The sequence below is a fragment of the Euprymna scolopes genome, chromosome 10, assembly GCF_053919585.1.
Source record: "Euprymna scolopes isolate OS-2025 chromosome 10, ASM5391958v1, whole genome shotgun sequence".
NCBI lineage: Eukaryota > Metazoa > Mollusca > Cephalopoda > Sepiida > Sepiolidae > Euprymna > Euprymna scolopes.
The window spans coordinates 20,642,231-20,655,848 of record NC_136491.1 but is presented as its reverse complement, the minus strand read 5'-3'; the positions used below and the strand labels follow the sequence as shown (position 1 = coordinate 20,655,848).

The window sequence follows — 13,618 nt, the reverse complement described above, 5'->3', positions numbered from 1 at the left end:
AATTCGCATTGCCGCGAACACGTCCGTTTGAGTTTAGTTTCATTTTATTTATACTAAAAAGCCCAATCAACACGCGAGAAGCCAAAATAACAATAATTTTGTAAAAATCGACGTAAATAAATCTATACGCTACGCGCTTTCCTAATTCCTAGATATTATGATATAGGACCTATATACACAGTTTTAAGCGATAGTAACGAACCCGGGAGCGCGTGCGAAAGAAGCCTTTTGAAGACATACACGAAATGGTCACACACATTTTGCCTTTTATATATATAGAAGATGGAGTTCTTCCATGAGGACAAATACATGAAGTTATGACCTTTCCGCAAAAGTTTGTGAAATAAATTTATGCGATTCCTGGTTAACTTTCTTCCTATATTCATTGTATGAATTATATTTCAAAAATAAATTGTTTGTATTTTAAAATAGGGAGTTACTTTTGAATCACTCTTTAATATTAGATATTCATGGAGAGTAGAAAGTGTGGCTATTTTCGGCAGCCCTGTTACTGTCACTTCTCTTATTTTGTCCATTAATCCTCACATTGCGTGAGCCATGTTTCTGACAAAGGGGAGGAATTGCTGGTTTCTAGGTTGAGTTCTACCGATATATTTATTGTTGGTTAGTTTTGTTTGTTTATTTATTGCTATTTACTAATTTTATTTTTTATTTTATTTATTGAAGTGCTTATAGCAGACATAATTGCAGGGAACATCAACAGGAGCGAATTCTCGCGGCTGGAGATTTTGAACACACTTCCTTTCTGGCTTGTCCAATCAGAAGTCAGCTATCAGTCATGTGGCCGAGTTTATAAAAAGTTAAATGACGGCAACTTTCCCTCTTTTTTTCTTTCTTTATTTCTTGCACTCGGCCTGAAGATATCTCCACGTAGCACAGACTATTTTCAACAACTCCACAAGGGACGCCACACAACTCCCCCGGGCCTGAGGTTCGACTAAGACATTAATACACACAAGCCAATATGGCTACCTCCGCACACGGTCTTCAATGCGATACACACGCGAGCTTTCTTTCTCATCCTACAGGAATGCTTCTGATCTTCCGTGATGCACGTTTCTACTTAAGGCACATACATCCATGAACTCTTTCTCTTTCAATAGGCCTGTCAAATCTTACACCAACGTCATTACACAGTAACTCTTTTCAATACTAACACTTTCCAAATACAAACCTACAAACGAAGATGATCAATAAAGCTGCTATTTAATGTTAAAATGAGATATCTTGTCTTCATTTATTAACTCCTTACATTAAGTGGATTCATACTTTGCCTGGAGCGATATCTATAAACATGTATTTTATACAGTCATCATCATCATCATCAGCATCATTTGAAGATGACTATTCAGGGTCTCGGTGCTTTATCCTACAGCGTTGTAGCATTCCACGCTCAGTGTGAAAAGTTTCCCCACATTACCAGGGTTGTACCTTTGGTAATGTTTTCTTTCAGACCTGGCCTTTATTTTTGCCTTTATTTGTGCCTTTATTTGTGCCTTTATTTGCTAGCTCTTCCCAATTTTTCGTGTTCATATCCATTGCCTTTAGGTGGCGCTTTATCATATCCTTGTAGCGGAGTTTCTGCCCACAAATATTTCTGTATCTATTTTCCAATTCTCTATACAATAGGATTTTTGGAATGCGATTGTTTTCTATACTGGCCACATGTCCAGTTAATCGCAGTTGTGTAGTCGCGAGTACGGGTTCTATGCTGTCCATGTTAGTTCTGTTGAGTACTTCAACATTTGGTATAAGATAGTTCCATTCAAGTTTCATCATTTTTCTTAGGTGGCGCTGTAGCAGTGTCAGAAACCGACATTAAAAATGCGTGATAAAAAGTTAAATAATTCGACCTCCTATCTTTCCAAGCGTATAACTACTTTAAAAAAAATGTAATTCAAACCCTCATTTCTTTTTCAATTAAAGGAGCAAAGACCAAATTTAAAAAAAAAATAACAGGTTTAATAGCAAATTATGCAATATTTGTGTTTTTAAATCGGTTTTCTTTAAAAAAGATTTAAAGAAAGTCAACGACTTTTAACTTGCTTCGATAAATATATGTATATATAAATTCCAAATAATCACTTACCTATAAAAAAAACTACTATTCAATGGGTATTTCCATTATTCATTGTTAAGAATTTATCCATATTTATATTTTAAATTTTATGTCTTTTTTAAATAAAATTTTTTAAACAACTATTTGAAAAAGCCGCCATTACGTAAGCATTGTTACGGATTTAGCGAAACGTCGGAAGCGGTGTTTGTTCTTGTTTTGAAATACGGATGGACAGAATGACGTAAAAATCACATGTTCGCATTAGCCGTCTAGCCTTGTGCGTGAAAAAATATGTGTCACCATAGTTAGGAACAAGTCACATTTTACTTATAAGTTTTTACCTTAAAAAAAAAAATAGTCGAGGAATTTTTGTTTTCTTTTCTCAAAAAAATACACGATTTTTTTATTTAATATATTTCATTTCTTTTTTATGGAGTGAATTTTTTTTTAATATCTAAAAAAAAACATTGAATGAAATAGAAATGATGGTCGTAATTAAACGAAACTTTCTGTGCAGTATAAGAAGATTATAAGGTTTCACTTAAAAAAAATTCAACGTGGTTTTAAAAAAAAAGTTTTAAACTTTGGACTTTACAGGTAAATTTGCAAATAACTGTATTTTTTTTAATTAGCTTATTTTATTTATTGATCTTTTATCTTCAATTTGTGATATATAAATTTGAGGTGAGAAAATTAATTATTTTCATTTTAATAAACATTTCAAAATGGGGGGTGAATTAAAAAAACTTTATCTAGAATATTATATTCGGTCGATTGGAAAGCGCATAAAATTTCACATTAAACCTGAAAATATCGTAAAAATTGAACCAATACAAAAATTTTGATAGAGGTTTAAAGTGAAAAATTAAAAAAAATGAACTCGTAAAATTCAATTGATTTCATTATGTAAACAAAATGGCTGCATTAAGGCGTGCAGGCACTTTGTAAACACTGTTTTTGAAAAAATAATATTTCTATTATTTTTTAAACGACTTTAATAGTTTATTTTGGGAGGATATTTCATAAAGAAAATAAACAACTCACTTCAAAAAGAGAAATTACGAGTTTTTTATATTTTACTAGCAAAAGTGCCCGTCGTTGACTGGGTTTAAAAACAGCCTACAGAAAATGGACTCTGATTTATGAAAGTATGATAGGTTATGAAAAGGAAAGGTTGTAAAGAGATAGCTTCGAATTTTGGGGTATCAAAACCAAAGCAAAATATGATGAAAGTAAAAATAAAATAGATAAACCCCATAATTTATTATACCATACTTGTTCACACTGAAACACTTATCACAATAATCCGTGGATCTATATATAAAAAAAAAAAACCTTGTTAAACTTTGTGACATATTTTCATTCTATGGAGGTCAGGTGCGAACAAACACTCCATAATTTTATTATACCATATTTCTTCAAACTGAAACATAATTATCAAAGTATACTTATGCAGGTAGATATGAAAAGTCTTTATTAAAGTTTGTGCCTATTTCCATTCTATGGAGGCCAGGCGCGAACGCAGACCCCACAATTTTATTATACCATCCCTATTTAAGTTAAAACATACTTATCAAAGTATTCTTATGTACATCTATATCAAAAACACTTGTAAACGTTTTTTTTTTTTAATTTTTTAATTTTTTATTTCCATACTTTGTGGACCAGGCGCGAACGTAGACCCCACAATTTTAATGAACTATCATTATGCCGGATCAAATATACCCATTCCTGTGTCTCGATACATCTATCATTATATGTAATCAGTTTTTTAAAATAGTCAACCATATAGGAGCCTATTCGTGACCACACACACACACACACACACAGCTTTATGTTATAGATTTGCTGTTTTTTGTTAGAGGTGTAAAAAATTCCCCAAAAATTCTGACACACCTAGTGGCGCTGTTGTAGGTGTGTCAGAAATTTCGTGAAAATAGTGAATAATTCCACCCCATCTTTCCAAGCTTATAACTCCTCGAAAAATGTAATTCAAGCCCTAATTTTTTTTCAATTAAAGGAGCAAGGACCAAGGTTTCATTAAAAAAAAACGTGTTTTTTTTATTTTTAAAGGTTTTAAACTTCGGAATTTACAGGTAAATTTCTAAAAAACAGTTCTTCTTTTGTTTTAAATTTGAATATATTATTTCTTGACCTTTTCTCTTTAATTTCTAATATATAAGACTTTGGTACATAAATTAATTATTTACTTTTTAATAGACATTTCAAAATGGGAGGAGTGAATTATTCGACCCCCTGTCTTTCCAAGCTTATAACTACTCGAAAAATGTAATTCAAGCCCTAATTTTTTTTTTCAATTAAAGGAGCAAGGACCAAGGTTCCATTAAAAAAAAAAAAAAGAAAAAACAAATAACGTGGTTTTTAAAAAAAGGTTTTAAACTTCAAACTTTACAGGTAAAATTCTAAAAAACACTACTTTTTTTTTTTAATTTGAATATATTATTTATTGACCTTTTCTCTTCAATTTGTGAGTAAATTAATTATTTACTTTTCGGTGAGTAAATTAATTATTTACTTTTTAATAGAAACTTGAAAATAGAGGGGGGCGTGAATTTAAAAAAAAACGTTTGTCTAAAATATTATATTCGGTTTATTGGAAAGAGCATAAAATTTCACATTGACCCTTAAAATATCGTAAAAATAGAATCAATAGAAAAATTTTGATAGATTTTTAAAGTTTAAAAATTGAAAAATATTGCGTTCGGAAAATTCATTACTGTTTTTAAAAAAATATATATTTCTATTACTTTTAAAACAACTTTAATAGTTTATTTTGGAAGTATAATCCATAAAGAAAATAAATAACCCACTTTTAACAGAGAAATTACGAGATTTTTATATTTTATTCGCAGTTTCGTGTTAGGGGTGTCAAAAATTCCTACAAAAATTCTGATACACCTAGCGCTGTTGTATTGCTTTCAACCTTTTTATGTAATCCATGTACAGTGTGTAGATTTCTGCTGAATATAGTAGAGCAGGTAATACCACTACTTTATAAACTTTGCATTTTGTTTCGAATGCTGTTCCTTGACCATAATCGTTTTTCTAGTTTTCCGAATGAAGCAGACGCACTATAGATGCGGCAGTTTATCTGCACGGCCATTGATAGCTAGTGTACTTACCAGGTCTAGTACTACTTTTAATTTCTCGCCGTTTATCGTGATTGATGGATCTCGTGGGTGTATATGTACAGGTATTAGTTGGATGCAAAAATAATGTCGTTTAACTATATATAAAAATGACATTATTTTTGCACCAACCTAATATAAGTTTTATGAATTGTATGGGGGGGGGAGTAAACAAATACGCCGAACATCTACAACAGTCATAGACGAGCTACCAGTGTTTTTAATACTACAGTTAACCGAAGAATGCAGTGAATGATTATGTTGTCGCGAGTCGTTAGTATTATTATTATTATAATAATAATAATAATAATAATAATGGGTTTGTATTACTGTACACATAGATTCGAAAAAGTTGTCAAAAAACAAATATATAACAAATAAATATTATCAAAGGCAAGATAAGTTACTTTTCTACCAAACTGGATACATTTTTTGTGTTTTTATTCAATGTAACATGTTTATTCAGCTCGAAAAACATGCAGTGTTTACCGATGTATTGGAAAATTCAAAATGGCGCCCGACACTCTCTTTAACGTGGTAATTTGCGAAAAGGTGTTATAAATAATAAACTAGACAAAATACTATTAAAAACCACCGAATATATGTCAACTTATGTCACGGTAACATATATTAAGCGAATTTCTAACAGTATTTTGTCTAGTTTATTATTTATAACATCTTTTCCTGAACTTACCGTGTTAAAGAGAGAGTCGGGCGCCATTTTGAATTTTCCAATACATCGGTAAACACTGCATGTTTTTCGAGCTGAATAAACATGTTACATTGAATAAAAAGCACGAAAAATATATCCAGTTTGGTAGAAAAGTAACTTATCTTGCCTTTGATAACATTTGTTTGTTATATATTTGTTTTTTGACAACTTTTTCGAATCTATGTGTACAGTAATACAAACCCATAATAATAATAATAATAATAATAATAATAATAATAATAATAATAATAATAATAATAATAAATAAAAAATAAAAAAATATTTAAAAAAATAAATAAATAAATGTCCCGAAGTCGACAACGAACGCCACGATAAAACTCAAAACTCGTGATGAATGAAGTACAACTTTGACGTGAAACGAGACAGAAAATACTTTGTGTAGGAAGGGAAGAAAGAACGCAAGAAGTCCGGGTATCTTTTGCTTGTGGCGAGAGAGAGAGAGAGAGAGAGAGAGAGGGGGGTGTCGGCATCATCTTACTCTTCCTTTAAAGTTGTAAAGTGAAAGGCCGTAAATTGGATCGTCAACCAGGATGAGGGCAACTCGATTGTTTTGTTTGGGTCAGTCGTCGTATGGGTGGTGGATGTGCGTTCGTTGGTGGCACCAGCAGCGCAAGGATTCGCTAAACGACGCCTCCTTAGACGCATCCTTTACGTTTGCGTTTTGGTCCGACCGGACGGGAGATGGTGACAGCGAACAGGCGTTAGCGAATATCGCTTGTTGTTTTATAACGATCGTTTCTGTTGTTGGATGATTGTTTTTAATAACTCGAAGACCGGACGATCCCAACGTTAGGCGAGGTGGTGGTGGGAGGAGGGGTCATTTTTTATTAGGAAGATGTGCGAAGAAAGTAAAGAAAAAAGGTGTAAAGCAGAAGGAACTCTAGGGAAGTGATAAATAAAAATGAAGGATATAAAAAAACACCAACAACAACAACAACAACAAAAAGACAAAAAGACTTTGCTCTTTTTTTAATTTTTTGTTAGTGTTGTTGTTGTTGTTGTTGTTCTTTTTCTGTATTTTTTTTTTGCCTCAAGCTTATTTCTTTTTTTGAATAAACTTTGAGCAAGAAGAAACTTGCAATATTTAAACGATATATGAAAACAAAAGCTGAATTAATATAAAAAAAGGACATTTATTCGAATAAGCAATAAAACAAAAAAAGAGTGAAAAATGTGTGTGTGTGTGTGTGTGTGTGTGTGTGTGTGTGTGTGTGTGTGTGTGTGTGTGTGTGTGTGTGTGTTTATCAAAATTTAAAATAAAAATTAAACCTGTCGGATTAAAAAAATAAAAAATAAAATAATAATAATAATAATAATAATAATAATAATAATAATAATAATAATAATAATAATAATCTCATTAGAGCCATAGTCGAGCCTCAATAATTGCACAAAAATCGAAAAATCACCAAACTAACTACTGATAGAAATATATCCGATAAATGTTATTAATCGTATTTTGTTTAATTTTTTTTCTCAGCGATTATCGATTTTTTGTAGGTTTCTGACTACTTTTTTTATTATATTTGAAAGATTAAAGACTAAAGTTAATTTCCAAATGGAAAAATATTTGTACATGTGAAAAAAAAGTTATAAAAAATGTTTTCACGGCGAGCTAACTAATTCAACTAAATTTGGAAGTTAAATAAATTCATTGTAAAAATCCTTTGAAAGATAAATATTAGTTTTCTGGGTCTATTTCAAAGATAATTAGTAAATTCCTGCGATATTGAATTAAATAATTAAAAAAAAAAACGCCTTGTTTGTACAAGACATAGCTTAATTAGATTGAGATTCTCGCTTCGTTCAACCAAAAAAAAAAAAAAAAAAAGTTCTCGTCACATGAATTATATGAAAGCCCAAAATATCAGACCGTCGAAAGGCTGGCTGAAATGACGTCAGGTAGTTAAAGGGAGGTAGTTGTTTCTCCCAGGTAGTTAAAGGGAGGAGTTTTTTTTTTTTTATCCCAGATGTGTATCCATATATTCCTATCGTGAACGTTTGTCTAATTTTTACCAGTATTTAATTTAATTATTTTTCTATATTCTTGCTTTTAAATTAAAAAAAAAGAAGTTTTATTTTTCAATATTATATAAAAATTATGTTACGCCAAAAGTTTCACAATCATGCAAGCAAGGAAAATATTAGAATCATATATATGAAAATTATACGAAACCTGTAATTCAAATAAAAGTAGAAATAGTTTTGCAATTATAATTTTTGTGTGAAAATATTAAATAAACAATGCTTAATTCAATGATTATATCAGTAGTTCGTAATTCATTTATTTTTTCAATACGGACTTTAGAGGCTTTTTTTCGTAATGTTTCTGTAAAAAGTAAATATTTTATTTTAATTATTACAATTATATATATATAATTTATAATGCTTTATTTTCACAAAAAAAAAATAAATAAATTCATGCATTTTTTTTTTTTTTTTTTACTACTACTACTGAAAATCATAAATTTAGTAAATATAACTTTTGGTTTAAAAATAATGTGTTTTCACTAAGTTTTAAATAAAATAATGTGTTCATTATATTCCGTGGTCTCCAAAATTTACCACAGAATAAACCCCTCCTATATGTAACACGATTTAACTTTATTATAAGTTAATATTATCAATATAACTTTTGTACTATTTAAAAGAAGGGCAAAATAAACAAGTAATAAATTTTTTGGATCGTACGAAAATAATGAAATTGCGAGACGAAAATTCTGTTTACATAATTGATACTTTAAAATAACGTTCTCATGTAGTAAACATACCCGTGTTTAATAAATCTAGCAAAAATCAACTAATGATCAGATTTTCATGAAATTTTCGATACTTATCCATTTTAGAATGAACTTACATATAAAATGCAGTTTCGGTAAAATATATGAGGGGAAATAATTTTTTAGTGCGTGTTCCCTCCTCCCACATTTATTTATTTATTTTTTTTTTTTTTTTTGGAAATTTAAACAAAACATATTTAAATTGATCGAAATTTCTATTTATTATGAAATATAAAAGTTCAGATAAGTAAAAAATATTTATTTATTTATTTATTTATTTAAGTTTAAATACACGTATTGAACAAAAACTTACCTTAAAGTTGCAATTTAAAAACTGATATAAATTTAATATTATTGTTTTTGTTTTTTTAAATGGTGTTTTTTTTTCTAATTAATATATACTATTATCAGTTGAGTTGCGAAGAAAAAAAAAACTTCCTAAAAATTAATTAATTTTTAAAAGATTAAAACCGTTAAAATTCCATTATTTCAAAATGTTCGGTTAAAACATAGATTTTTAATTAATGTTGTTTAATATTTTTTTATAATATTAAGTTATAATATAAACATGACTCTTACCAGCTATTTTATCGCCAGATTAAAATCGATTGAAAAATATTATTGCACAAACAATAAACATTTTGTAGACCACTAAGATATCTAGTTTGTCTCTTTCTGTCAAATAAGTATGAAAGTTGATAATTAACCAAATGCACAGTCGTACATGTTTAGTAAAACAGTATTTCATATTTAATATACAAATGTTTATAATATTGTTATGAGGTTAAATGGTAATAAGAACGAAGGAACACAGGATTTTTAGGAAACGAACGTATTCACATATATTACAGACAACGCGAGTTGAGCAATACCATTCCTCAACGGTGGGGCGTGTGTACCCGACCTCTTTGGTCGCGTACCAATCTACTTGATACCGGAAGTGACGTCACCAGAGGAAGTGACGTCCATTAATCCCATGGATGGGGCGTCAACAAATATTATTAATCATTAAGCTGTGTGAATCTTAAAACCTAACACAATTATAACGAAGATTAATTGTTAATTGCAGTTTGAAGATACACAAAGGTTTTAAAATATCATTAAGTCGTCTTTGCTGCTCCATACTTCGTATAATTAACACAAGTCTGACGTCACGGAATTATGCGCTCTGTTCTTCTCAATCCTTTGGCAGTGCGTAATGATTATTATTTGATAAATAATGAAAATTTCATTAAAATTGGTTAATTTCCTGATTTTTGGTGAATTTTTAAGTAAAAGGAGGGGTCAAAATGTTTATACATTTTTAGCATCGGAGTTCATTTTGCACGTACCTAATAACATTTATTAAAATATTTGTTCTTGTTTTTCGTTTTTCTTTTTGTATGTGTTTTTGTTTTTTCACCCCTGTTTGCTTTGTCGTTTGTCAATTATTTTGATAACTTTCCGAAAATGTAGAGAGATCTATTCATATTTACCAGATGATTCTTTTCTTTAATATAAAAACAAAAACGAGACTATAGAAAATTTTTAAAAAAATAAATAAATCTATACAAATAAAACAAATGTATGTATATGCGTATATATCTGTGTGAGAATATTTAACCGATAAACTCTTAAATTAAAAGTCACATAACACTGAAATTAATAAGAAATAGCAATCATACACCAAGGATGATTTCCATAGCCCTTGAGCCCCTAGGGTGGGGCGGCATAGGCTATCTGCAACTTTTTGTAGACGCTTTTGTAGCTAGGAGTTCTTTTTTACAGGGTGAGGGTGCTGGCCCCACACCCAACCTTCCCAGGAGGTACATACAGCGCCTAACCTTCCCAAATGGTCACCCATCTGGTACTGGCCAGGCTCAACGTTGCTTAACTTCGGTGATCTGGTGAAAACCGGTGTGTCAACGTGATTGTGCCGTACATCAAGGATGGTTTATAACGAGTAAAAAAATAAAACTTATACAGAAGTCGGCAAGTTAAAATACAAACTGTTCATTTCAACTTGCAGACATATTTCTATTAATTCTGCGCATGCGCAAAATTTTAAATTTTTCTTATCTATCTCTCCATAGCTCAAATGGTGGGGAACGCGGCTGGGGCACTAAATGTTTTAGTTTCGATTCCAGCTGATGGTACCTAAGTCATTTTCTTTTTTAACTTTGGAAATCAGCAGTATACATTAGCTATAATATAGTAGTCAATTGAGAATTGGCTCAATAATAATAAATACGAAATCTAATTGGCTCTATATTGATAAAAATGAAGTCTGCATGAATTAAAATATATTTAAGCGTATTTTACAACCAGGCGAAGCCGGCCGCTTTCGCTAGTATAAAATAATTCCAGAAACGCATAGTTTCTGGAATTATTTTATACAAGCGAGAGCGGCCGGCATTGTCTGGTCGTAAAATATACTATAATATATTATTTAACGATGGAAAGAAAATTTTTTAAACTCCAGAAAAACAAATTAAAAATTGCATAAGGCAAGCAAGAAAATATACAAACATAAATTAACATCATAAAAATGGGAAAGGTAAACAAATTTCGAAGAAAAAACGGATGAAAGAAAAAATGTATTGCAAAACTTAATATGAAGTAGAAATAAATATATAAAAAAATCGATAAACGCAAATAATCAATCGATAAAAATACAATATAAAATATGAATATTCTCATTAAAGAAAAATACTTCATACCGTTACTTTAGCGACATTAGCACAGTATCTGAGAGAGAGTAGGAAACCACGGTGAATGTATTAACGTGTTGTTTATTAACAAACAAACAAAAAAACAGCACCTGTGCATTAATATCGCGGAACAACTTTTTTGGTTTTATTTTGAAGAACGAAGAACAGGGGAGACAATGCAATTTATTCCAACAAGAATACAATAACACAAAATAAAACATTAATTATCTGAACGTTTATTGAATTAAAATAAAAATAAATAAATTCTAATAATAAAAAACTTTTTTTTAATTTTATTTTAATTCAGTAAATGTTCAGATAATTAATATTTTATTTTGTGTTATTGTAGTTTTGTTGACATTTGTTGACATTTTCGATTTCCCCGGTTGTGACATTGTATTGTCTCCCCTTGTTCTACACTCTTGAAAATGAATCAAAAAAGTTGTTGTTCCTCGATAATAATACACAAGTGCAAGAAAAGCATTAAAAATTATGTTTTTAAACAAAAATAATTTGCTTTGATCTAATGCCGATTAACCTTTATATCTACAAAAGTTCATTTAACCTTTATATCTAGAAAAGGTCATTTAATTTTTTTAAATATATTTTTTTAAATTTGCTTTTGAATTGTTAAGTTGTACATATTTTTTTTAATTTATTAAACATATATCCAGAGTGTGAAAATTCTGTGAACTTATGCGAGATTCGAACTTTGGTATTGACAAAAACCACTGCCTTACTAATGCGTACTCAGCCTATTCCTTTTTTGTCAACCAATCATATGTTTCTATTTGTGTACGAACAAACATTCAAAGTCAAAGTAACGTTTTAATCTATTACCAAAATCTCACCTGTCTATTAGTATGTATGTATGTATGTATGTATGTATGTATGTATGTATGTATGTATATCTCGCTAAAACTTTCGACACACGCGACCAACACTGACAAAATTGGTATTGTTTGAAAGCTCAATCTCTCGGCAGACAAATATCCAAAAATTTGCCAAAGACATTCATTCTTTTACCTTTAAATGGGCTGTTTTTTACAAGGAGGGTCTCACTTTTTTGTCGACATTTTTGCAAAGTCATCATACGCATTGCAATGAGTAGCCCTATTTCGAACGCCACGACTAAACCGTTCACTTTTTTCACTCCATTTTCCTCTTACCGTTACAGGTTCGAGCCTGCCTGCCTGCTTGCTTGCTTACTACTTTTTTTTTTTTTTTGCTCTTGCGCAGGTACTCGCTGCCATTTACATTTTTTTAGGGCGGTTGTTATTTATTTTATTTGATTTTTGATTTTTTTGAAACATTTTTTTAGGGCACCGTTGATCAATACCTTTACCATAATACTTCGCCACAACCGGGCAACGCCGAATACCCCCGCTAGTATTATATAGATAAAAAAATGAAAGAAAAAAGAAAGAAATATAAAGTAAAAGTGAAGGAAATAAAGCAGAAAATAAGGAAAACGATGGAAATAATCAGAAACAATGAAAAATTACAAAAAGAAATTAAGATTGGTTTAAGAAAAGGAAGAATTTAAGTTAAAATCGAAAAACAGAAATTCGACGAATACAGATCAGACATGTAAAGAAAAAGGGAGGAAGGGACTTATGAGAAAGTGAAAAGAAAAATGGCGGAAAATAAAGGACGTATAAAAAATAAAGAAAGGAAAATGATAACAAAAGATAAAGGAAAGCAAAAATGTCAAAATGAATAAATTTTTGATTGCAAAAATTAAAAATGGGGGCTAATTGCGTTCGTTCATAATATGTGGGGAATATTCTTGAAATGGGGGAAGTATTTATAGCCGCCAGAAATATTAGAATGGCCGCTTGGAGAAAGTCTAAACAATAGAAGAAGAAAAAAAACGGAAAGAAAGAAAATGTGACATTTTAGCGAGGTTCATTGATACGTGAGATCAAAAAAGATTCTATGTGGCATGAATATTATTATTCAGACCAATAAAACAAACAAGCAAACAAACAAATGAGATGTTAAATCTCACAATAATACAATAAAAAAATATTAAAAACAATAAAAATGTTGGACGTGTTATCATTTCAGATTTTGGTAACGATAAATCCAGCTCTAATTTAATAAGGAACCGGCCTGTCCATGTAATTTTAATACCAAAATATAAGATTGAATATTTCGCGAATAGCTCTGACCACGTGACGGTA

General features: G+C 30.2%; 1 protein-coding gene and 1 pseudogene across 1 annotated transcript in view; both read right to left on the bottom strand.

The window, feature by feature from the left end:
- The window catches only part of LOC145286372 (PR domain zinc finger protein 12-like), a 78,144-nt gene that overhangs the window by 20,458 nt on the left and 44,068 nt on the right, over window positions 1-13,618 (bottom strand). The window lies entirely within an intron of this gene.
- LOC145286594 (5S ribosomal RNA) lies at window positions 10,549-10,665 on the bottom strand (annotated as a pseudogene).